We start from the raw sequence: 23203 nt of genomic DNA, 5'->3' as shown, positions 1-23203 counted from the left end.
AATCATTATATTGAAAAACAAATAAAATAAAATTATTCCTTCAGCTAATTCCTTCTTTGAAAGTGAAAGTGTTAATCACTCAGTCATGTCCAACTCTTTGTGACCACATGGGCTGTAGTCTGCCAGGTTCGTCTGTCCATGGAATTCTCCAGGCAAGAATCCTGAAGTGGGTTGCCATTTCTTTCTCCAAGGGATCTTCCCAACCCAGGGATCAAACCGAGATTTCAGGCATTGCAAGTGGATTCTTTACTGTGTGATCTACCAGAAATTTCTTTTATCCATTAATATTTGGATCTAGCTCTTGAATTATATAGCAGTTTTAATTTTAAAACTGTCTTGTTTACTAAGTTATTAATTTAAATGTTTTTCTATAATTCCTAGCCTTAGAGCCTTATTTTGTTTTATTTCTCAAAGCACTTACTGTTGAAGCTTAATAAAATTATATTTAATCATTTTGAATAAGAGAAATATAGACAATGAAGTCTGAATTTTTCCCTAGACACTGTTTCCAGGAGACATTCAATATGTCTTAATGCATAGGCTTTTATGAGAGTTTTTGAGCTCCTTTCTGATTTGGTTTTGATGTTAACTTTTCCTGAGTTAACCATGGCTTTATATTTGTTTATTTAATATCCAGATAGTACAATTTTTATGCTGTGATACTCTTCTAGTTTTATTAAACACTAATTTAAAAATCTTACAGTAAAAAGAATAAATAAAATTTTAAAATTTAATTTATTTAATTAAAAAACAAAAAAGAACTAATTATAAAGAAATAAACAGAAACAAAGTTTATATGCATCTGGCAAGCTAATTTGTTCAAAAAAAAAAAAAAAAAAGGAAAATACATAAATACATAAAATGCCAAAAGGTAATCACAAGATACCTGAGAAATGACATGAATTAAAATTTGCTCAACTCCATGCAGGTAAAATTAAAAAAAAAAAAGATTCATTGGATAGTGTTTTATAAAAAAATAGAATTCACTTAAAATTGAGCCAAATTATAAAGAAAATAGAAACTTATAGAAGTATAAAATGTTATCAAAATAATATTCTTCTTAGAAACACTGAATCTAGATAATCTAACAAAGGAATTCTACCAAATCCAAAGTTTTTAAATACAGATGAGTATAACACCACTTTAATGTGCCCAGGTTCAATGCATGAGGCAGGGTGCTCAGGGCTGGTGCACTAGGATGACCCTGAGGGATGTGATGGGGAGGGATGTGGGAGGGGGGTTCAGGATGGGGAACACACGTACACCCATGGCTGATTCATGTGAACGTATGGCAAAAGCAAAACAATATTGTAAAGTAATTAGCCTCCAATTAAAATTTTTAAAAATAAATTAAAATGTCCAGAATATATTCTAAAAAACGAAGAGAAAGTCTCAATTACTTTTTTATAGAAAGTTCACAAAACCAGAAAAATATACAGAGCTCAATCTCAAACAATATTAAAAAATCCTTTAAAATGTTGGCAAAATAAAATACTAAGAAAATACTGGATACATTCTCACCAAATTAAGAATAAAATTAAAGGATGTCTACCACTGTTTAAGACAGCTTCTAAAAGTGCTATTCACAGTAATTAAAAAATACTTTAAAGATATAAAGAGTAAATGGCTTAATAAAATAGATTTTGGAGTATATACTTATGCGGTTCAGTTCAGTTCACTTCAGTTCAGTCGCTCAGTCATGTCCGACTCTTTGCGACCCCATGAATCACAGCACGCCAGGCCTCCCTGTCCATCACCATCTCCCAGAGTTCACTTAGACTCATGTCCATCGAGTCCGTGATGCCATCCAGCCATCTCATCCTGGGTCGTCCCCTTCTCCTCCTGCCCCCAATCCCTCCCAGCATCAGAGTCTTTTCCATTGAGTCAACTATTCGCATGAGGTGGCCAAAGTACTGGAGCTTCAGCTTCAGCATCATTCCTTCCAAAGAAATCCCAGGGTTGATCTCCTTCAGAATGGACTGATTAGATCTCGGTTAGGAAATCCAAAATAATTTATTGGGGAAGGTGTTAATGTTGTTAGTCAAACAATGTTTGATAGATTAAGAAGATTTAATGGACCCAAAATGACAATACTTATAATTTTATGGTTTAGTGAAGAAAAAAGATACAATACAACAAGAACAATGAAGTAAGGATATTCTTAGTAGCCCAGGGAGACCTCAAAGCCAGGCACAGGCTCCCATTATCCTCCCTCTGGCATAGCCACAGATCAACAACTACTATTTCTCAGATCAGCAACTACTGGTTTGTGCACAAAACATCTCAAAATTAATTCCACACAGCAAACAGACATTACAAATCAACTAATTTTTAAATCTAACTGGTAAAACAAGGAAAGGCTCATAAATCAAGCTAGATTTATAAAGAATCATACATTTGAATAATTATGATTGTTGTGATAATAATTATCAGTTAAAATAATCATATATAAAATACTTCAAAGTCTATGACATTCTCAAATCACATCAAATTTATTTCTACATTCACTTCACATTCTAAGCAAAAACTCAATAATTGGAACAATTTGTCTTAATTGCTGTCTCCCTTTCTTTCCAGTATTTTTTTTACATCTGTCATCGCTCCTTCAGGATGAGAACATTTTAAAAACATTTATTAGCTCTAGGTTTGAAGACCTTGCTTTAGATAATGACAATATTGCACTGATAAAAAATATTAATTCCTTATCAGGAGTGTTGGTAACAATTTCTTACTTGCATATGAGTCAAACTCAATAGATAAGGGTTCTGCATCCCTGTCTGGGAAGTGGAAAAAGACCTTCCCAATTTTCATTTTTATATACAAGTGGGCATAAGATCAATAATCATAGCCATACACATTTTTGTTGTTATTCATTGGGCATACTCATTCTTTCAGGGATCAGAGCTCTATATTGAGTAAAAGATGCTTATATATCAAGTGAAAGATGTTAATGTATAATCCTCTACTGGAAGGAAATGTTCTGTTTTGATCTAAGGAACAGAAAAGGTAGGAGCTGTGGTTTTCACTTTTAGTAAAAAGATAATCTATTTATTCATTCTGATTTTCCTTCTGAGAAACAGAACAGCTGCCTTCATCATATTCATTGCATTTCCACCTTCCCAGCCTCAGAGGTGAATGACAATTTTTTCAGACATTTAGATCCATCTGTTTACTTTCCAGTTAGCATAAAGAGGAAGAAAATGCATATAGTTTTTAGCACTCTGTTCATTCCAAGCTGGTAGTTTTTGTCTGTTGCTTGCTTATTTTGGACTAGTATTTGTTTTGTGTGTGACTGCAACAAGTTCCATGCCATCCAGTCAAGTGAGTTTCTTCCTCATAATTGTTTGTCACCTTATTACACTTTCCCTTAGTTAAGGCCTTAATTTCTTTTTTATTATTTTATTTTATTTTATTTTTTACAGTAGATTTTCTTTTTTTTTTTTTAATTTTATTTTTACTTTATTTTACTTTACAATATTGTATTGGTTTTTGCCATACATTGACATGAATCCACCACGGGTGTATACAAGCTCCCAATCCTGAATTCCCCCTCCCACTTCCCACCCCATATCATCTCTCTGGATCATCCCCATGCACCAGCCCCAAGCATCCTGTATCCTGTATCAAACATAGACTGGCACTTCGTTTCTTACATGTTTCAAAGCCATTCTCCCAAATCATCCCACCCTCTCCCTCTCCCTCAGAGTCCAAAAGTCCGTTCTATACATTTGTGTCTCTTTTGCTGTCTTGCATAAAGGGTCAATTTCTTTTTTAAAAAAATTATTTATTTTTATTGGAATATATTGCTTTACAATGTTGTGTTAGTTTCAACTATACAACGAAGTTCATCAGCTATATGCATACATATATCCTCTCCCTCTTGGACGTCTTTCCCATCCCATCCCCCATACCAACCATCTAGGTCATTGCTGAGCACAGAGCTCAGCTCCCTCTGCAGGTTCCCTCTAGCTATCTATTTTACCCATGATAGTCATTTGCAATGACATGGATGGACCTAGAATCTGTCACATAGAGCAAAGTCAGAAACAGAAAAACAAATATTGTTTATTGACACATGTATGTAGAATCTAGACAAGAGAACAGAGGAAATTAGGTCCATGGAAGGAATAGATGTGCAAACATAGAGAACAGATGTGAGGACACAGAGAGGGGAAGGTGGGATGAATTGGGAGACTGAGTTTGACATAAATACACTATCAAGGGCTTACTTTCTGAATCAGTTGACCAATCAGTCAGCAATATTCATTCATTTAACAATATTTATTATATAGTAGGTACTCAGCTGGGTCCTACTGATAAAGAGTAAATTTAAAAATGAGACAATCTTTGCTCTGTGAACCTTTGAAGAAGTCAAATTATGGACTGAGGTTGAAAATAGGTGCTCTTTCCTTCGGAAGGCAGGGCAGGCAGCAAAGCCTCTCTAAATAGTTAGTACTTAGGGTAAACTTTTTTAAAAAAAGAAAAATGATTTACCAATTAAAATGTGGAGAGGACAAAGAAGAAGAAGATCGTTTCAGGAATAGAGAAGAGTATGTGCAAAGGACCTGAGATAAAGAACAAAAAAATAGAATCGTCAAGAAACTCAAAGGAGATAGCAATAGCTAGAGCTAGTTAACTGTGTGAGAATGATCACTTAAATTAATTTAAAATTTTTAAGATGATTAACTCTTTAGGAACAGTATTTTTGCTTTAAATGAATAATGGAAAATGATTTGGAAGAGGCAAGAGTAGAAGAAGAGAGTCCAGGTACTAGGATGATTGTGGCAGGATGGACTTCCATCTAGAGCTTGTTTAGACGTTAAAACTGATGACACCACATGCCAGGATGGTATGAAAATCAGGCAGGGTGAACAGCTGGTTTCTCCCCTGTGGACAGATACTCCAAAAATAGCAGGAGAAAGAACTGAGCCCTGCCCAGATTAAAGAGAGAGACCATGTATTTCCAATTCTCAAAGTCAAGGAGATCTTCCCAACTACACATGTGCAGAAAAGCTTCTTGAAGATCAAAAAGAGGGGGCATCACCTTATAGTAAGTGATGCCAACCTTCTCATAGGTCTCTTTGCTAGAATCCAACTTTACTAAGAGATGCGTATGCACACAGGGGGGACCCTGAGATACACCAAATATATACTCATAACTAGGCAAAGCAAGATGACTGGCCAAAGGAAAGTCAAAAGAAATACCCCTAAAAGTGATACAAACTACCATAAGGGTATAACTCTCTCTCTGAGTCCATTTGTTTGTCAATCCCAATGTACCCTTTCTCCTAATAAAACTTCAGTTGTTTCACTACTATCCATCTCCATGTGGAAATTCTTGTCTGCACAGCTGATGGGCCAGGGCTTTGCCACTGGCCACTGGCCCCTGATAATCTAGTGGCTAAGATTCAGCACTCTCACTGCCACAGCACTACCTCAGTCTCTGTCCGGGAATGCCTGCTTCAGGTTGCTGCAGGTTGAGGCCACCTGGGATCAAAAAGATTTATTATGCACAAAATGAGGCTTTCCCAGAGGACTGTGTGGATCCCAAGCAGGTCTGAAAATGGCTTGAGAAAAAAATTAAAAGAAACTGACCTGTCAGTTTTATGGTACGTAAGTGACAGAGCCAGGGCAAGGGTTCCTGTGTGTTGTCTTCGTAGTGCTAAAGGAGCAGGGGGAGGAAGACAAGAAGGAACTCAGTCTGCCTTCTTTATCTTTAGTAACAAATCTGAAATTTATGGACTTATGGGGAATAACTAGCTAGCAAAGTCACTTCAGTCATATCCAACTCTTTGAGACCCTATGGACTGTAGCCCGCCAGGCTTCTCTGTCCATGGGTTTCTCCAGGCAAGAATACTGGAGTGGGTTGCCATGCCCTCCTCCAGCAGATCTTCCCAACTCAAGGATCGAACTCACATCTCTTATTCACCTGCTTTGGCACACAGGTTCTTTACCACTAGCATCACCTGGGGAGCCCTTATTAAGGCACATCAAGTATCAATATTGACACTTTATGGGCTTTCTTAAAAATAGCTTAAGCCCATTTGAAGTGGTTTGTGAAACATTTTAAAGATTGTGCAATGGCCTACTAATAGTCCCCAAAGATTACCAATCCCTAATTCCCAAACCTGTAGTTATGTTAAATTAAAAGGCAAAGGGGAACTTCAGAGAGGTAATTAAGTTTAAGTCTGAGTTAAAGAGATTAGCTAGAGTTAGCCAGGTGGTTCAAAACTAATAATGTGAATCCTTAAACGTGGAAAATGTTTCCTGTCTGGCATTAGATGTTGGAAAGTGGCTAATTGTGACACAACATTCCTAGTTTAGCAACTGGAGAAAGGATGTCACAAGCCAAGGAATGTGAGAAACTTTTAAAAGATGAAGGGCAAGTGATTTTTTCCCTCTGAGCCTCCCCCAAAGGAGCATAGGCCTGCCAACAGCATGGCTTCAGCCCAGTGACCCCATGTCAGACTACTCAACCATACAGCTATAACACAACTTATGTGTGTTGTTTTAAGCTACTAAATTTGTGATAATTTGTTGCAGCATCAATAGAAAACTAATATACTAAAAAAGAGGAAGATTAAAATGGATCATACTTTACTATTGTCTCTTTACTAGTGAGTTTTAAAAGGAAAAAGTGCATGTCTAAATATTTTTGTATATTTAGTAGACATGGAAAAATTGTTTATAAACAACCACAGGTTTTGTGAATTGTGTTTAATGGTTTCTTCTCTAAAGTATTAAAACATGTTGGAATATGTAAATGGACTTTTAAGAATGCTTATTCTTGCTTTTGCAAATCGAGCCTCATTAAAGCTTTTAACAATAAAATGCACATGAATATTTATTTTCTCAGCAGTGCTTATAAGGAGAGTGTCTCTTGACTTCTATAAACAAAATTTCAAGTCTAAGAATCGTTAACACAAAGTTAAAATCCCTTAAATTGCTACTGAAACCTACTTTGAAGCATCTATTTGTTCTTGTGTCTAAACTCCAGGTAAGTGTTCCTCATATGCTGAGGACATTTTTCATCTCATAAACTTTCTTTATAAGTCTAAAACAAAAAATTAAATAAAATTTCATGTTCTGACTTGATGAAGAGCACAGAAAATAAAAAAGTTTAAATCAGTCTTCCCAAAGAAAGTCTTTTCTTTCTTCTTTACTCACAGGTTACTGATTCTTCTTCTTTTTTTTTTTTAACCATTTTTATGGTTTGTTCTCTAGTCCCTCCTCTCTCCTTGGTCAAATAATATTTAGTTATATTTTGATCATGGTTACTTTGTTACACATATAATTGAATATATATCCAACACATTCATTGAATGTCTATTACACAGTTTATTTTTTAGGCAGTAGGACAAATAGAGGCTTTAAGAAAAAAGCACAAAATTCCTTCCATCATGAAACCTGCATCTTAATGACTAGAGAACAAGCCAATACTTAAATGAAATGTCTACTTAAAATAAGATGAAAGCTGTGGAGAAAAATAAAGTACGAGGAGGGGAACGCTGGTGAGAAGAGTGCTTTTGGAATTCTGAATATGGTGTTCAGGGAAGTCCTCAATGAGATGACACCTGAGCAAAGAGGTAAAAGAGATGAGAGAAAAATCTGTGCACAAGGCTGAGATGTGACTGTTCCTGGAGATCTGCAGGAATATCAAAGAGCCAGGATGTCTCAAGCAGAAAGAGAGGGGACAAAAGCTTGGGAGCCAGTGCTGCCTGATCATCAAAGTCACATGACTGAAGCTTCAGAACTCTCACTTTAGGGACGTTTCCAGGATTCTAAAGAATCCTATAAAATCTTTTCAGTATTATTAATATATGCACTATGAGATTTATGCAATTCTCCAGCTTAGTTGTTTATTTTTGGTTGCACTGTACCTTCATTGCTGCATGCAGGCTTTCTCTAGTTGGGGTAAAGGAGAGCTACACTCTAGTTGTGTGCAGGCTTCTCATTGCAGTGGCTTCTCTTGTTGCAGAGTATGGGCTCTAGGCATGCGGGCTCAGTAGTTGTCCTGCATGGGCTTAGTTGCCACAAGGCATATGAATATTCCAGGACAAGGGATTGAACCTATGTCCCCTGCATTGGCAGGTAGATTCTTAATCTTTGGACCACTTTGGAAGTCCCAGCTTTTTAAAATTAGTGAGTTGTGATTATGATCTCATTCTGCAGATATGTATTTCCTTTCATATCTAAATTTGTATTTGTAATTGATTATACAAATACTTAAAGAAAATATTCAATTCATTCATAATCTGGGGACCCCTGCCTAGGAGGTGAGAGCCAAGAAAGGGCAAAGGTTAGGATAGATAGAGGGCAGAGATGAAGAGGAAGGTGTGTATTTACTTTTAAATACTCTGTTTAATACATCACATGTTGATTAGTGAGTTCTGTGCTCATCCAGTCAGGAGAAAATGATAAAATGATGGTGATGGTAAACATGGTGCCACACAAAACGGGGCAGATGTGGCTTTCAATCACAATTTGGAATTAGAAAGTATAATCTCTTATTCACAGAATCTTATAAATCCTTTAAAGAATTGATAGGAATACCAAGAGAACCAATTTAACCAACCTGGCAGTCACTGAGGAGAATACAATGAAAACAATAAATGGTGCTGATTGTAACTCAGAGAATCAGCAAACCTAAATCTTAAAGCACAAGTAGAATTGAAAAATGTGTTTGATGGTCTAGGTATGTGTTTCTTTTCTTAAAGACAGCAAGCATGCTGTTTTATTATACAGAAAGAAGCCAGATCCCAAATTTGACCAGACAGCAAAAAATAATTTAAGAGTTGATTTTCATGACTATGTGCACACAAATCAAATGTTCTACATTCACACTAACAGTGGCTGGAATGCAAAAACAGTACATAACTTTGGGGACTTGGCCAGCTTATCTTCTGAGATTTTCAGACATGTGCTTTTTACTTATTTATTTATTTTTAATTTTTTATTTTTGGCTTTAAATCCTATTTACTTCACTTGATTAGACAAGGGTCTGTAAAAGGAATAGAAAATATAAACACTACCAAATGATACCGAGTGGGACCATTCTGAGATTTTCAGTGTTATCAAATATAGGAAAGAATACTGTCAGCAACTCAATACAAGCTCTGACAAGATTAAAATCTCTTCTTATATCAGAGAAAATAGTATAACATAAATCATTTTCTAGATATTAAATTAAGTAAGAAAATGAATCTCTTTAGAGACACACACACACATATGAGTTTCCCAGGTGGCCCTAGAGGTAAAGAACTTGCCTGTCGATACAGTAGATGTAGGAGATGCGAGTCCAATCCCTGGGTCGGTTATGGCTGATATGATAGTTATGATCCCCTGGAGAAGGTTATGGCTATCCACTCCATTATTCTTGCATGGAGAATACAATGCACAGAGAATCCCAGTGGGCTACAGTCCATGGGGTCACAAAGAGTCAGACACGATTGAAGTGACTTAGAATGCGTGCACGCATGCATACAAATATGCAATATATATCTATTAAGTGACTTATCTTTACCAATTATCAAATATAATGTAAAAATAGGCTCTTAAATTTATTAAACTTTATAAAACATGAGCATAAACCTAGAATCTGACTTCCTATAAATATATATTTTAAAAAGAAAAAATTAAAATGTGTGTTTAATTGAGACAAACATCAAGGAGGTCTCTTCTATATATTCTGAGATAATTTAAATAGAAAAGTGATTTCTTTTATTATTTTTGATCTATAGATAATCTACACTTTATTGTGTTAAATTTGACAATTCATATTTCTACAAAGAAATTATGCTCTTCATTTTTTTAAAAATATATATTTGACTATGTTGGGTCACAGTTGTGGCACATAGGAACTTTGCGTCATACGGGATCTTTCCTTGTAGAACACAGTTTCTCTAGTTGTGGCACATGGGCTCAACGGTTGCAGCATGCTGGCTTAGTTTCTCTTTGACATGTGGAATCTTGGTTCCACAAACAGGGATCAAACCAATGTGCTTTGCGTTGCAAGGTGGATACTTAACCACTAGACTACCAGGAAAGTCCTGCCTTTCATTTAAAGATGTAAATATAGCCCCATATATATATGTGTGTGTGTATATATATTATATATATATATATATAATATATATATGTGTGTGTGTATATAGTAGAATAAGAGTTATTTTTCTTTGAGGAAAATGGATTAAATTATCCTCAAAGAGTTCAATTCTTCCCTCAGATCTTTAACTCTACATTCTGTAGTAAAAACATGGTAAGAATTAGGCTTCTCTGGTGGCTCAATGGTAAAGAAAATGCCTGCCAATACAGGAGACGTAGCTTCGATCCCTGGGTTGGGAAGATCCCCTGGAGAAGTAAACGGCAACCCACTCCAGTATTCGTGCCTGGGAAATCCCATGGACAGAGGAGTCTGGTGACCTACAGTCGAATTGGTCACAAAAGAGTCTGACGTGATTTAATGATGAAAGAAAGACAGCACATGACAAATAATGCCAAAGAAAGATACGATAAAATATTATACCTGTACTCTTAACAGCAGAATCTAAATGTGCTTGAACTTTAATTAGACAGTTATTGAAATGCATTCATGTGGGCATGCTCTTTTAAGTGAAAGCTGCTCAGTCATGGCCAACTCATTGTGACTCCATGGCCTATACAGTCCATGGAATTCTCCAGGCCACAATACTCCAGGCCAGAAGATTTCCTTTCTCCAAGGGATCTTCCCAACCTAGGAATCAAACCCAGGTCTCCCTCATTGCGGGGAGATTCTTTACCAGCTGAGCCGCAAGGGAGGCCCAAGATTACTGAAGTGGGTAGCCTTCTCCAGCAGATCTTCTTGACCCCAGAATTGAACCGGGGTCTCCTTCATTGCAGGCAGATTCTTTACCAACTGAGCTATCAGGGAAGCCTGCATGCTCTTTTAAAGTGGTCACAAAAGAACTTTTCTATTTAACAAGTAGAAATTGCATTACAGTTTTGGTATTTTGTATATTTTAAGAAGAAGAAAGAATTTCAAGTAATATATTGATTTTAAAATAGCAACTTTGCAATAGGACAATGCAGCATGTCAGTAGGAAGGAAAAATCTCTGAAAAATTCATTCATATTTACAGTTTCAATGAAAAATAAATGTAACACTCTTTGAGTCTATATTCTCAGCACAGATTTAAAATGTCCCGCTCTATATTGCAGAAGTGTTCTTTGGTGGCTGCTCTCTGCTGATTAAAAAAAAAAAAGAAGAAGAAGAAGAAGAAGAAACAAATTTGCTCAGTTGTTTCTGGCTCTTTGGGATCCCATGAACTGTAGCCCATCAGACTCCTCTGTCCATGGGAGTTCCTGGGGCAAGAATATTGGTGGGTCACCATTTCCTTCTCCCGGGGATCTTCACACGGGTGTCCTAGCATTTCAGGCAGTTTCTTTACCATCTGAGCCCCCAAGAAAGCCTAGGAGTCAATTCTGGTGGGGAGTTTGGGGAGGGATCCAAGTCTGCTCAGATATAAAACTATCTGACCAACTTTTGAAAGAAACCAGGAAAACAACACCTTCTGATATGGATTTTGTTCTCAGTTAAATTTGTTCTGATTTGATGGATAAAACAAATCATATAGGTATGAATGTAATGCTTATGTTATAAATTATGATGTTAATTTCAGAAGGTAGCTTTGGAATAAGTATATTAAAAGAGAAATTTGGTACTGAACACTTGAACTGACAAAATGAAAACAAAACATTGAAGAGTCGAATATATTTTGAACATTGAAATATAAAGTCACATATATATATTATATATATTGTAATATTTCACACAATACATCTACCAATAATAAACATCTTTATTCTGCGCTGGTATGGGGGGCCATACATACTAGATTTTGCTGAACAACTATGTGAAAAGCAAAGTCATCAACCACTTTGTCCATGGGTGCATGATTTATTAATTTGAAATTTAGAATTTGTTTCAAATTAGATGAGAGAGAGATACTAATAAATATTGTAAATTTTAATCATCTGGCATGCCATTTAATGTGCTTTAGTATTCCAGCTTGTGACCTCTCAGAATTGGAAGGATTGTATATAAGTCAGAAAAAATAACTGAAGAAACAAGGACCTTCCGCCTCTATTATTATAGCCCTTTGCAATTGATACCCATTTCAAGCAATGTTTACCAGAAATTTAAAGTGGATTACATATTATTGATGTCCATAACTAAGAAAAAATTATAATTACAATTAATTATACTTTTGATTTGAGAATTTCACTGTTTTGTTGGTTTAGTCACTAATATAAACTGCTTTGTTTCTTGTAGTTTGTTTTAAAAAAAAAAAGTATGATTGGTTAATTTCTAGGTGCAAATAAATGAGATTCTACTTTTCAAATTATATTTCAGTTTGAATTAAAGCCTTCGTGTTTATTGGAATAAACATATTGGTATAAACATGGAATAAAATAAGTCTGAGCCTCTTGGCCACAGGCCAGTTTTCTTTGTTGTGTTTTAAACCATCAGTATGGGAAATAAGCTATGCAAATAGCTTAAACTCAGGAGGTAGGGAGTGTTTCACTGAAGCACAGCTGAACTTGATTCCTATTCTACAGAATAACTTTGAAAGTTATTTGAACAGCATTTACTAATATATTTTGTCCTAAGCAAAAAGTCAATGATATGAGACACTATGTATGGCAAACAGCAAAATCAAAGAAATAAGAATAAGAATAAAAGTGTCTTGGTTTCTTCTGGTAGAAGTAGTATTTTCTAGTGGTTAAAGTGCAGGCTGTTAATTCAGGCTATTTTATTTGGTTCATTAATTAATTTATTTTATTTGGAGGCTAATTACTTTACAATATTGTGGTGGTTTTTGCCATACATTGACATGAATCAGCTATGGGTGTACATGTGTTCCCCCCATGTCCCGAACCCCTCTTCCACCTCCCTCCCCATCCCATCCCTCTGGGCTGTCCCAGTGCACTGGCTTTGAAACCCTATCTTAACACCTACCCCCACCTCTAGCTGTAGGATTTGCTGGTTACCTCACTTCATTTCACCTTAGTTTTCTCAGTTGTGGAGCAGGGACAATTGTAGACCTACTTCATTGATATGATGTGAGAACTCAAAAGAATTTACAAAAAATTTAAAAAAAGATCTGTACTACTCATAAAATGCACTGCTGACCAGTGTTGATCTGCAAACTGTGTGTGAGTATGTGTTCTTGCATGTGTGTGCTCAGTCGTGTCCAACTCTTTGCAACCCCATGGATTACAGCCCACCAGCCTCCTCTATCCATGAAATTTTCCAGGCAAGAATAGGTTGTCATTTCCTTCTCCAGGAGGGTTACCATTTCCTTCTTCAGGAGATCTTCCAGACCCAGGAATTGAACCTGTATCTCTTGTATTTCCTGCTTTGGCAGACAGGTTCCTTACCAGCTGAGCCTTGAGCAAGTACAAAATTTTAGAGTAAGCATTAGAAATTTTACAGACTAATTCTGACTATTGACTGTAGTAATAGCAGAATTAGATTGTATTCTTTTTAAATTTTTCATTTTCTCAAAATTTATGTTTTATATTTTACAAAAGAATTAGTCTGTGATTATTCCACTTTAACAACACTAACAAAAACAAAAAAGCCCTTCTCCTAAAATATTTTGAGAGGCGCTGTCCTAAAATTCTTAGAAAATTCCTTCCCATACGGTAAGTGCTCAATGATAGTATTAACAAAATAAAGAAGAAAAAAAAAGCATGTTATTGATACTAAAACAGGTAAACCAGTAAACAGATCACAAGCCACAGTAGAAACTATCATCATACCATCACCCCCCACATGCATACTTTGATTGCCCATGACATTCTACACAGATCAATCACTTTTTATTCAACTATTCTTCTCAGCTGTCAAATAATTACTAATCTTTCATCACATTCTTATGAATCCTGATATTAGCTGGCTCTTAAAATGTAACAGTTTTTCCTCACGAGTTTTTAGCAAGTTAATATTTTGGAGATTACAAATTATAGACTTTAATTTTGGAAACTTTAACTTCCATTATGGCATGTATTACATTTTTCTTAGTATGACTTATCTATTATAAAAATAACATACGCTCATAAAATCAAAGTGATACAGAAGTTTGTAAAGATGTAAATAACAGCACCCTTACAACTCAATCCCATACTTGTCACCACAGTGCCCTATTGTTGAGTTCAGTTCAGTCGTTCAGTCATTTCCGACTTTTTTCCACCCTTGCTAGCAGTTTTGAAAGAATTATTCTAATCATTTAGCTAGTATTTAGAAGCTGCCAGTAGCTGTGTTTGGTTTTAATTTAATAATAATTTATTATATCAATTTAGTGTAGTTTTTATCAAGTATAAAATATATGTATCAGTGACTTAAGTAATTAAATAAAAGGAATGTTCCTGGAAGAGTTTTTGGTAAAGAGTTATTAATCAATGTTGTCATGATAGAGTCAATTCCTAGTAGGTTGTTAAGAAGTCTAGGGGTCCCCAAGGAGATAGGGGTCTGGAATTTTCAAGGACTAAGAAAGGACAAACTTTTTTTCCTCTACATTCCTTAGGATTATATAACAACAATGTATCCTGCTTGAGGACAGTTTCTCCCCACTGAAAATCTGGCTAATCCTGTTATCTTAAAATGTAAATTATGGGAGTGGGTCTGGTAAGGTCTTTTAAATCTCCAGAGATTCTTTTGATTCATTGTAATAACTAATTAAAAGGTGAAGTGAAGTCTCTCAGTTGTGTCCCACTCTTTGCGACCCAATGGACTGTAGCCTACCAGGTTCCTCCACCCATGGGATTTTCCAGGCAAGGATACTGGAGTGAGTTGCCATATAACTCCATTGCTAACACTAGCAAGGGGGTATTCTTTCTGTCCCCTTCTGATGTCTGTGTCAGAAGCTTTCTCTGTCTCTTTTATACTTTAATAAAAACTTTATTACACAAAAGCTCTGAGTGATAAGCCTCATCTCTGGCCCCAGATTGAATTCTTCTCCTTCAGAGGCCAAGAATCCCAGCACCTTTCATGGTTCAGCAACAGCCTTTCAGTCATTTCTTATGTTATTCATATGATGGTTATTACTATCATTATGTTTGTTTTTATTGTAGATCTTTCACTATCAAAACACATAAATATGCTAGCATTTTTCCTATTCTACCAACAGTGTCATATTCGTGTATCAGACATCGACCCTGGAAATTATCCATTTTATTTAAATATATATCAGTATAATTGATAATCCAGTTAGCTTTGCAGTCTTTTAAATTTTATTCATTTGTTTAAAAAATATTTTTATTGGAGTGTGGTTGACTTGCAATGTTGTGTTAGTTCCAAGTATACAGCAAAGTGATTCAGTTATGCATATAAATATATCTATTCTTTTTCAAATTCTTTTTTTTTTTTTTCCATTCTTAATGGTCATTTTTGTTACCCTATTTTTCTTCTGTGTCTAGCCCTTTCTATGGATCATGTTATTAGTCTATCTTTAAAATTCTTTCTCCTTTGTTAGTTTGTCCTCTCTTTACTCCCTTCTCTTTCTTTCTAATCTTTCTGTTTTTCCTTTCTTTCTAATCTTCCAAGGAGATCCAACCAGTCAATCCTAAAGAAAATCAGTCCTGAATATTCATTGGAAGGACTGATGCTGAAGCTGAAACTCCAATACTTTGGCCACCTGATGTGAAGAACTGACTCAAAGACCCTGATGCTGGGCAAGATTGAAGGTGGGAGAAGGGGATGACAGAGGATGAGGTTGGATGGCATCACTGATTCAATGGACATGAGTTTGAGAAAGCTCTGGGAGTTGGTGATGGATAGGGAGGCCTATTGTCCTGCAGTTCATGGGGTCACAAAGAGTCGCGCATGACTCAGCGACTGAACTGAATTCCTGTATCCTGAGTAAGGTGTGAAGTAATCATGCTTTGAGTATATTTTTACTGATGTATTTTAGGAAATTTTTAAGATAAGGGTTTCTGTAATACATGAACCAGTTTTGCCACAGTGATTGATCTTAACATGATTTTTAAAAAGAGACATGTCGTGCCTGCTGGAGATATGCAATAGAAGTATACACCAGAGCTTAGCCAATATTCTTGCCAAAACAGCCTATGCATCATGAAGCACCTAAATTTAACTACCAGTTTATAGGAAATACAAGGAACAGATGAATATATATTAAGTGACGTTTCATGAAACAAAATCCATAATCAGAAATGTCTATGGAGTCAGTCACCTGATTACTTCAGAAACTGTTATAGATATTAATTTATAAGCAATATAGCAATCAAATATAAGCTGTAGGGATTTTTTTTTTTTTTGCATTTCATCTTGATTTAAACAAACTAGATACCAAAAGTGTGTGAGACGTTTGATGAAATATGAAGAGTGACTCAATATGAAGTTGCATTAGGTATGATAATGGTTCCATGACCAGATTTCAAATATTATCTCTTAAAGATACATATTAATAAAAACTGACTTATGGATACAATGACAAAGGTCTAGGATTTGCCCTGGATTTGGAGGAGACAAGGGCAGTGGTGACAACTGAGTAATTGCAGGTGGAATATACCAAATATAAATGATCACATTTTGATGACTGTTGAAGCCAGGTAATGAGTACCAAGAAATCCACTGCATTATTCGTCATTTTTGGTGGACATTTTAGAATAAAAAATTAATAAATCATTACACAAAAGCTGGATTATTTGGAGGATAAGACAGGTTCACCATATAAAACTAAAAATGAATATCACTTTATGCTTATATATAAAAATCTCACAAAATAAGGACTTAAATGCCAAAAGTAAAATTATCAATACAAATAAGAAGATGAAGAGGAAAGTTTTTATTACATAGATAGGGAGCATTCTAAAAAAAAAAGATGGGCTTAGATAGTATATCTAATTTAAAAAGTTCAGTTTAACTAAGAACACTGAATAAAATTAAAAGATAAATGACTGTGTGGTAATATTTTAATGTATCAAACTGACAAGAATATAAAAGAATGTAAGAATGATTCTTTCAAGTCAATAAAGAAAATGTAAGAAAATCCATGATAAAATTTGTTATACTAGACAGAATTTTAATAATTTTGAAGAGAATGTAAAAAATACTAAGGCAGGATTGAAGAGAGTGTGTGTTTAAAAATCTGCTGATAAAAAGCATGTTTCTCAATATATTTGCATGTGTTGGGCTTTTTAAAGGATGGGCAGGATTTGAACCAAAACAGTTTGTAATTTTAGGCACTAAGAAAAACTGACAAGCTTACTGAAGTGAAATTAATATATGTTTGTGTGAGAAAGGAGTTAGTGATATGACTAGGCTTGATTTATAAAATCATTTATAGCCCTGAGCAGAATATAAGAATGTGGTGGAAAATAGATCTGGGGGATGAGGGGAAGAGCCAAGGGCATAATCTTTACTTGGTAATATAGCTAGTGAACAAGAGCAGATAAATCCATTAAAAATGGCAAGCAAGATGATAAAGCATGTCAGTCTGGTTCTGGTCCATGTCCCTAGCGCAGGTAAAGTTTCAGCAAGCAAAGATGATTACCTTGACAGTGAACTGACCCTAGATAACCTCTGGCACCACTTATTCTGTAGGGCCATAGAGGTATGCAAGCGTTTATGGCCAAATATTTGAGGAACTGTCAGCATATAATGTGAGTTAAGTATTACATTTTAATTTTTGGAAAAAAAAATAACTAAAAAAATTATTGGGCCAGTATGTTGAATTTTCTTTCTTTTTTTTTTTTTCTTTTAGACTTTAGAAGCATTCTTCTGTATCTGTTATAATTTTTTAAAGCTTATATACTCTACATATATTTGTAGGCATTCAGTTGAAAAACTTCATTTTTATTCAAGAGGAAGCTGATTTCCAGATAGACAGAAAAACTTCTACATGGTCATAAATCTAGCCAGTATGAGATCATGATGTAAGTGCTTGGGAAAGTCCAAATGAACAGGCCGTAACACAAAGGCCTCCCATGATCATGACATACTTTATATTCTCTTTTTCCTATAGTTTCACAGGCTCCTTAGAGAAGCTGAAATTATAAAAGAATTCTTAAAATTGAACATATTGCAAAGTTGTAGCCTACTCTGAAACTGAGTAGCTGTCAGTGTACATTTTAGATCAGCTATAACTCAATTTGCTCATAACTATTTTTCAGAAGCACAATTGTACAGGGTATCAAGAACACACAATGCTCAAATACAGACAGCATCTAAAACAGTAACTAAGTTCAATATATAAGTAAAAAACACCTCCTAAAATGTGCATGTTAAGTGTCAGTTCAGTTCAGTCGCTCAGTCGTGTCCGACTTTCTGCGACCCCATGATTCGCAGTACCAACTCCCAGAGTTCACACAGACTCATGTCCATTGAGTCAGTGATGCCATCCAGCCATCTCATCCTCTGTCGTTCCCTTCTCCTCCTTCCCCCAATCCTCCCAGCATCAAAGTCTTTTCCAATGAGTCAACTCTTTGCATGAGGTGGCCAAAGTACTGGAGCTTCAGCTTTAGCATCATTCCTTGCAAAGAAATCCCAGGGCTGATCTCCTTCAGAATGGACTGGTTGGATCTCCTTGCAGTCCAAGGGACTCTCAAGAGTCTTCTCCAACACCACAGTTCAAAAGCATCGATTCTTCCGCGCTCAGCCTTCTCCACAGTCCAACTCTCACATCCATACATGACCACAGGAAAAACCATAGCCTTGACTAGACGGACCTTAGTCGGCAAAGTAATGTCTCTGCTTTTGAATATGCTATCTAGGTTGGTCATAACTTTTCTTCCAAGGAGTAAACGTCTTTTAATTTCATGGCTTCAGTCACCATCTGCAGTGATTTTGGAGCCCCCCAAAATAAAGTCTGACACTGTTTCCACTGTTTCCCCATCTATTTGCCATGAAGTGATGGGACCGGATGCCATGATCTTCATTTTCTGAATGTTGAGCTTTAAGCCAACTTTTTCGCTCTCCTCTTTCACTTTCATCAAGAGGCTTTTTAGTTCCTCTTCACTTTCTGCCAAAGGGTGGTGTCATCTGCATATTTGAGGCTATTGATATTTTTCCCAGCATTCTTGATTCCAGCTTGTGTTTCTTTCAGTCCAGCATTTCTCATGATGTACTGTGCATATAAGTTAAATAAGCAGGGTGACAATATACAGACTTGATGTACTCCTTTTCCTATTTGGAACCAGTTTGTTGTTCCATGTCCAGTTCTAACTGTTGCTTCCTACCTGCATACAGATTTCTCAACAGGCACGTCAGGTGATCTGGTATTCCCATCTCTCTCAGAATTGTCCACAGTTTTTTGTGATCCACACAGTTAAAGGCTTTGGCATCAGTCAATAAAGCAGAAATAGATGTTTTTCTGGAACTCTCTTGTTTTTTCCATGATCCAGCAGATGGTGGCAATTTGATCTCTGGTTCCTCTGCCTTTTCTAAAACCCCCTTGAACATCAGGAAGGTCATGGTTCACGTATTGCTGAAGCCTGGCTTGGAGAATTTTGAGCATTACTTTACCGGCATGTGAGATGAGTGCAATTGTACAGTAGCTTGAGCATTCTTTGGTATTGCCTTGGGAATGGAATGAACATTGACCTTTTCCAGTCCTGTGGTCACTGCTGAGTTTCCAAATTTGTTGGCATATTGAGTGCAGCAATTTCACAGCATCATCTTTCAGGATTTGAAACAGCTCAACTGGAATTCCATCACCTCCACTAGCTTTATTTGTAATGGTGCTTTCTAAGGTCCACTTGACTTCTCATTCCAGGATGTCTGGGTCTAGGTGAGTGATCACACCTTCATGGTTATCTTGGTCTTGAAGATCTTTTTTGTACAGTTCTTCTGTGTATTCTTGCCACCTCTTCTTAATATCTTCTACTTCTGTTAGGTCCATACCATTTCTGTCCTTTATTGAGCCCATCTTTGCATGAAATATTCCCTTGGTTTCTCTAATTTTCTTGAAGAGATCTCTAGTCTTTCCCATACTGTTCTTTTCCTCTATTTCTTTGCATTGATCGCTAAGGAAGGGCTTCTTATCTCTCCTTGCTATTCTTTGGAACTCTGCATTCAGCTGCTTATATCTGTCCTTTTCTCCTTTGCTTTTCACTTCTCTTATTTTCACAGCTATTTGTAAGGCCTCCCCAGACAGCCATTTTGCTTTTTTGCATTTCTTTTCCATGGGGATGGTCTTGATCACTGCCTCCTGTACAATGTCATGAACCTCCATCCATAGTTCATCAGGCGTTCTATCTATCAGATTTAGGCCCTTAAATCTATTTCTCACTTCCACTGTATAATCATAAGGGCTTTGATTTAGGTCATACCTGAGTGGTCTAGTGATTTTCCCTACTTTCTTCAATTTCAGTCTGAATTTGGCAATAAGGAGTTCATGATCTGAGCCACAGTCAGCTCCTGGTCTTGTTTTTGTTGACTGTATAGAGCTTCTCCATCTTTGGCTGCAAAGAGTATAATCAACCTGATTTCGGTGTTGACCATCTGGTGATGTCCATGTGTAGAGTCTTCTCTCGTGTTGTTGGAAGACGGTGTTTGCTATGACCAGTGCATTTTCTTGGCAAAACTCTATTAGTCTTTGCCCTGCTTCATTCCGCATTCCAAGGCCAAATTTGCCTGTTACTCCAGGTGTTTCTTGACTTCCTGCTTTTGCATTCCAGTCCCCTATAATGAAAAGGACATCTTTTTTTGCCTGTTAGTTCTAAAAGGTCTTGTAAGTCTTCATAAAACCGTTCAACTTCAGTTTGTTCAGTGTTACTGGTTGGGGCATAGACTTGGATTACCATGATATTGAATGGTTTGCCTTGGGGATGAACAGAGATCATTCTGTCGTTTTTGAGATTGCATCCAAATACTGCATTTTGGACTCTTTTGTTGACCATGATGGCTACTCCATTTCTTCTGAGGGATTCCTGCCCACAGTAGTAGATATAACGGTCATCTGAGTTAAATTCACCCATTCCAGTCCATTTTAGTTCACTGATTCCTAGAATGTTGACATTCACTCTTGCCATCTCCTGTCTGACCACTTCCAAATTGCCTTGATTCATCGACCTGACACTCCAGATTCCTATGCAATTTTGCTCTTTACAGCATCAGATCTTGCTTCTGTCACCAGTCACATCCACAACTGGGTATTGCTTTTGCTTTGGCTCCATCCCTTCCTTCTTTCTGGAGTTATTTCTCCACTGATCTCCAGTAGCATATTGGGCACCTACTGACCTAGGGAGTTCCTCTTTCAGTATCCTATCATTTTGCCTTTTCATACTGTTCATGGGGTTCTCAAGGCAAGAATACTGAAGTGGTTTGCCCTTCCCTTCTCCAGTGGATCACATTCTGTCCGACCTCTCCACCATGACCCACCCGTCTTGGGCTGCCCCACGGGCATGGCTTAATTTCACTGAGTTAGACAAGGCTGTGGTCCTAGTGTTATTAGATTGACTAGTTTTCTGTGAGTATGGTTTCAGTGTTCTGCTCTCTGATGCCCTCTTGCAAACTTACCATCTTACTTGGGTTTCTCTTACCTTGGGCGTGGGGTATCTCTTAGGAGCAGCGGCTGTGCTTTGCTGGAGCAGTCGTGTACAGATGTTAAGTGTACTAAATATTAAAGGTAAATTGACAATGTAAATCTTACTGTTGAAATTCCACAGCATAAGTTCCACAGTTACATGGAAATGAGGGCTTTGAAAATTTTGTGCATGCATGCTAAGTTGTTTCAGTCATGTCTGATTCTTTGTGACTCTATGGACTGCAGCCCTCCAAGCTCTTCTGTTCCTGGGATTCTCCAGGCAAGAATACTGGAATATGCTGCCATGCCCTTTCCTAGGGGATCTTCCTGACCCAAAGATCGAACCTGCCTCTCCTGCATCTACCTGCCTTTTTAGGTGGGTTCTTAACCACTAACACCACCTGCAAAGCCCCCTTGAAAACTTCAGCCAGACATTAATGAGATACTGGGGCTCCCAGTATTTCTGCTCTGAAAAAGACCTAAACCTATAGACCAGGCTCAGTGGTTGCTAGTAAAGTTATCAGGGGATTAGTGAGTTTTTCTAAAGTAAAAAAGAACAGTGAAAGGTTAACTTTCAAAAGAAACATTGCAGAAAATAAAAAAATACTGAATTCTAAATTCTGATGGTGAAACAAATCTCAGATCCCACTTGGAATGTTGCATGATGGAAGAGTCCAAAGTTCTCACCATTAGTGTAGAAATAGACATGTTACATGTTTACTGTTTATGCAATTTTAAAGTTTCTTTCTTTATGTTTTTTTTAGTTGATAACAATCTTATTCATTTATTCTTCTATCGTTATTAACATATAATTGACATACATTATTTAGGTTTATGGTATGCAACATATGACTTAAATGCATCATGAAATGATTATCACAATAAGTTTAGTGAATATCCATATAGATACAAAATGTAAGATAAAAAAAAAATAAAGTCCCTGTGTTGAAAACCCAAGATTTTCTCTCTTACTAATTTTCACACATAACATATAGTATTCACATTGGGATTTATGACTTCAGTGTGTGATTTTGGGGGACATAAAAACAGTCAATCCACAGCAGAATGCTAGACCTTGAAAACAGATTTGATTGTTGTTGATGGAGCTTTTGGTCTATTAGTTTGTCTGAACTCCTCTAATGGACAAATAATAAATCATTTTATCTATTATTATAATAAACACATAATAAATTATTTGTCTGATCTCCAACTAGACACCGTGTTAATAAACTAGGGCTACATGTATTAGAAGTTTTTGTTGTAAGGGAAAACGCCAACTTCAGTCTTTTTTTTTTTTTTTTTTTTCAACTTCAGTCTTAGCAGTGATTCAGAAGGGAAAATTAGAAGAGGCATATACATGGAGACTTGGGGTTTACCCTTAAATCTGATCTAATCATTTAGGATTGGTGGAAATGGAGATGTGGGTCTTGAGTTTCAAAAAGTAAATTGTTGTGTAATAAGGACACTGTCATTTCTGGTGAGTAAATTGTCTCTACAAATTGATCTGTATGAATTTTTTAAATCAGTGAAACCATTGATTAATTTACAGTTTCTCTGGCAAAGATTTATTGGTGGGGAAAAAATAAAAAACTAAGTGAGGTTGACAAAGGTGGTGTGAAATCTTATTGAAGCCACTTTGGCATGTGTCTTTGTTTTCATTTTAGTTTTAAATGT

Source organism: Oryx dammah, unplaced genomic scaffold (assembly GCF_014754425.2).
Source record: "Oryx dammah isolate SB20612 unplaced genomic scaffold, SCBI_Odam_1.1 HiC_scaffold_2, whole genome shotgun sequence".
In the NCBI taxonomy this organism is placed as follows: Eukaryota; Metazoa; Chordata; class Mammalia; order Artiodactyla; family Bovidae; genus Oryx; species Oryx dammah.
The sequence above is the reverse complement of the archived record's forward strand: the minus strand, read 5'-3'. Positions refer to the sequence as shown.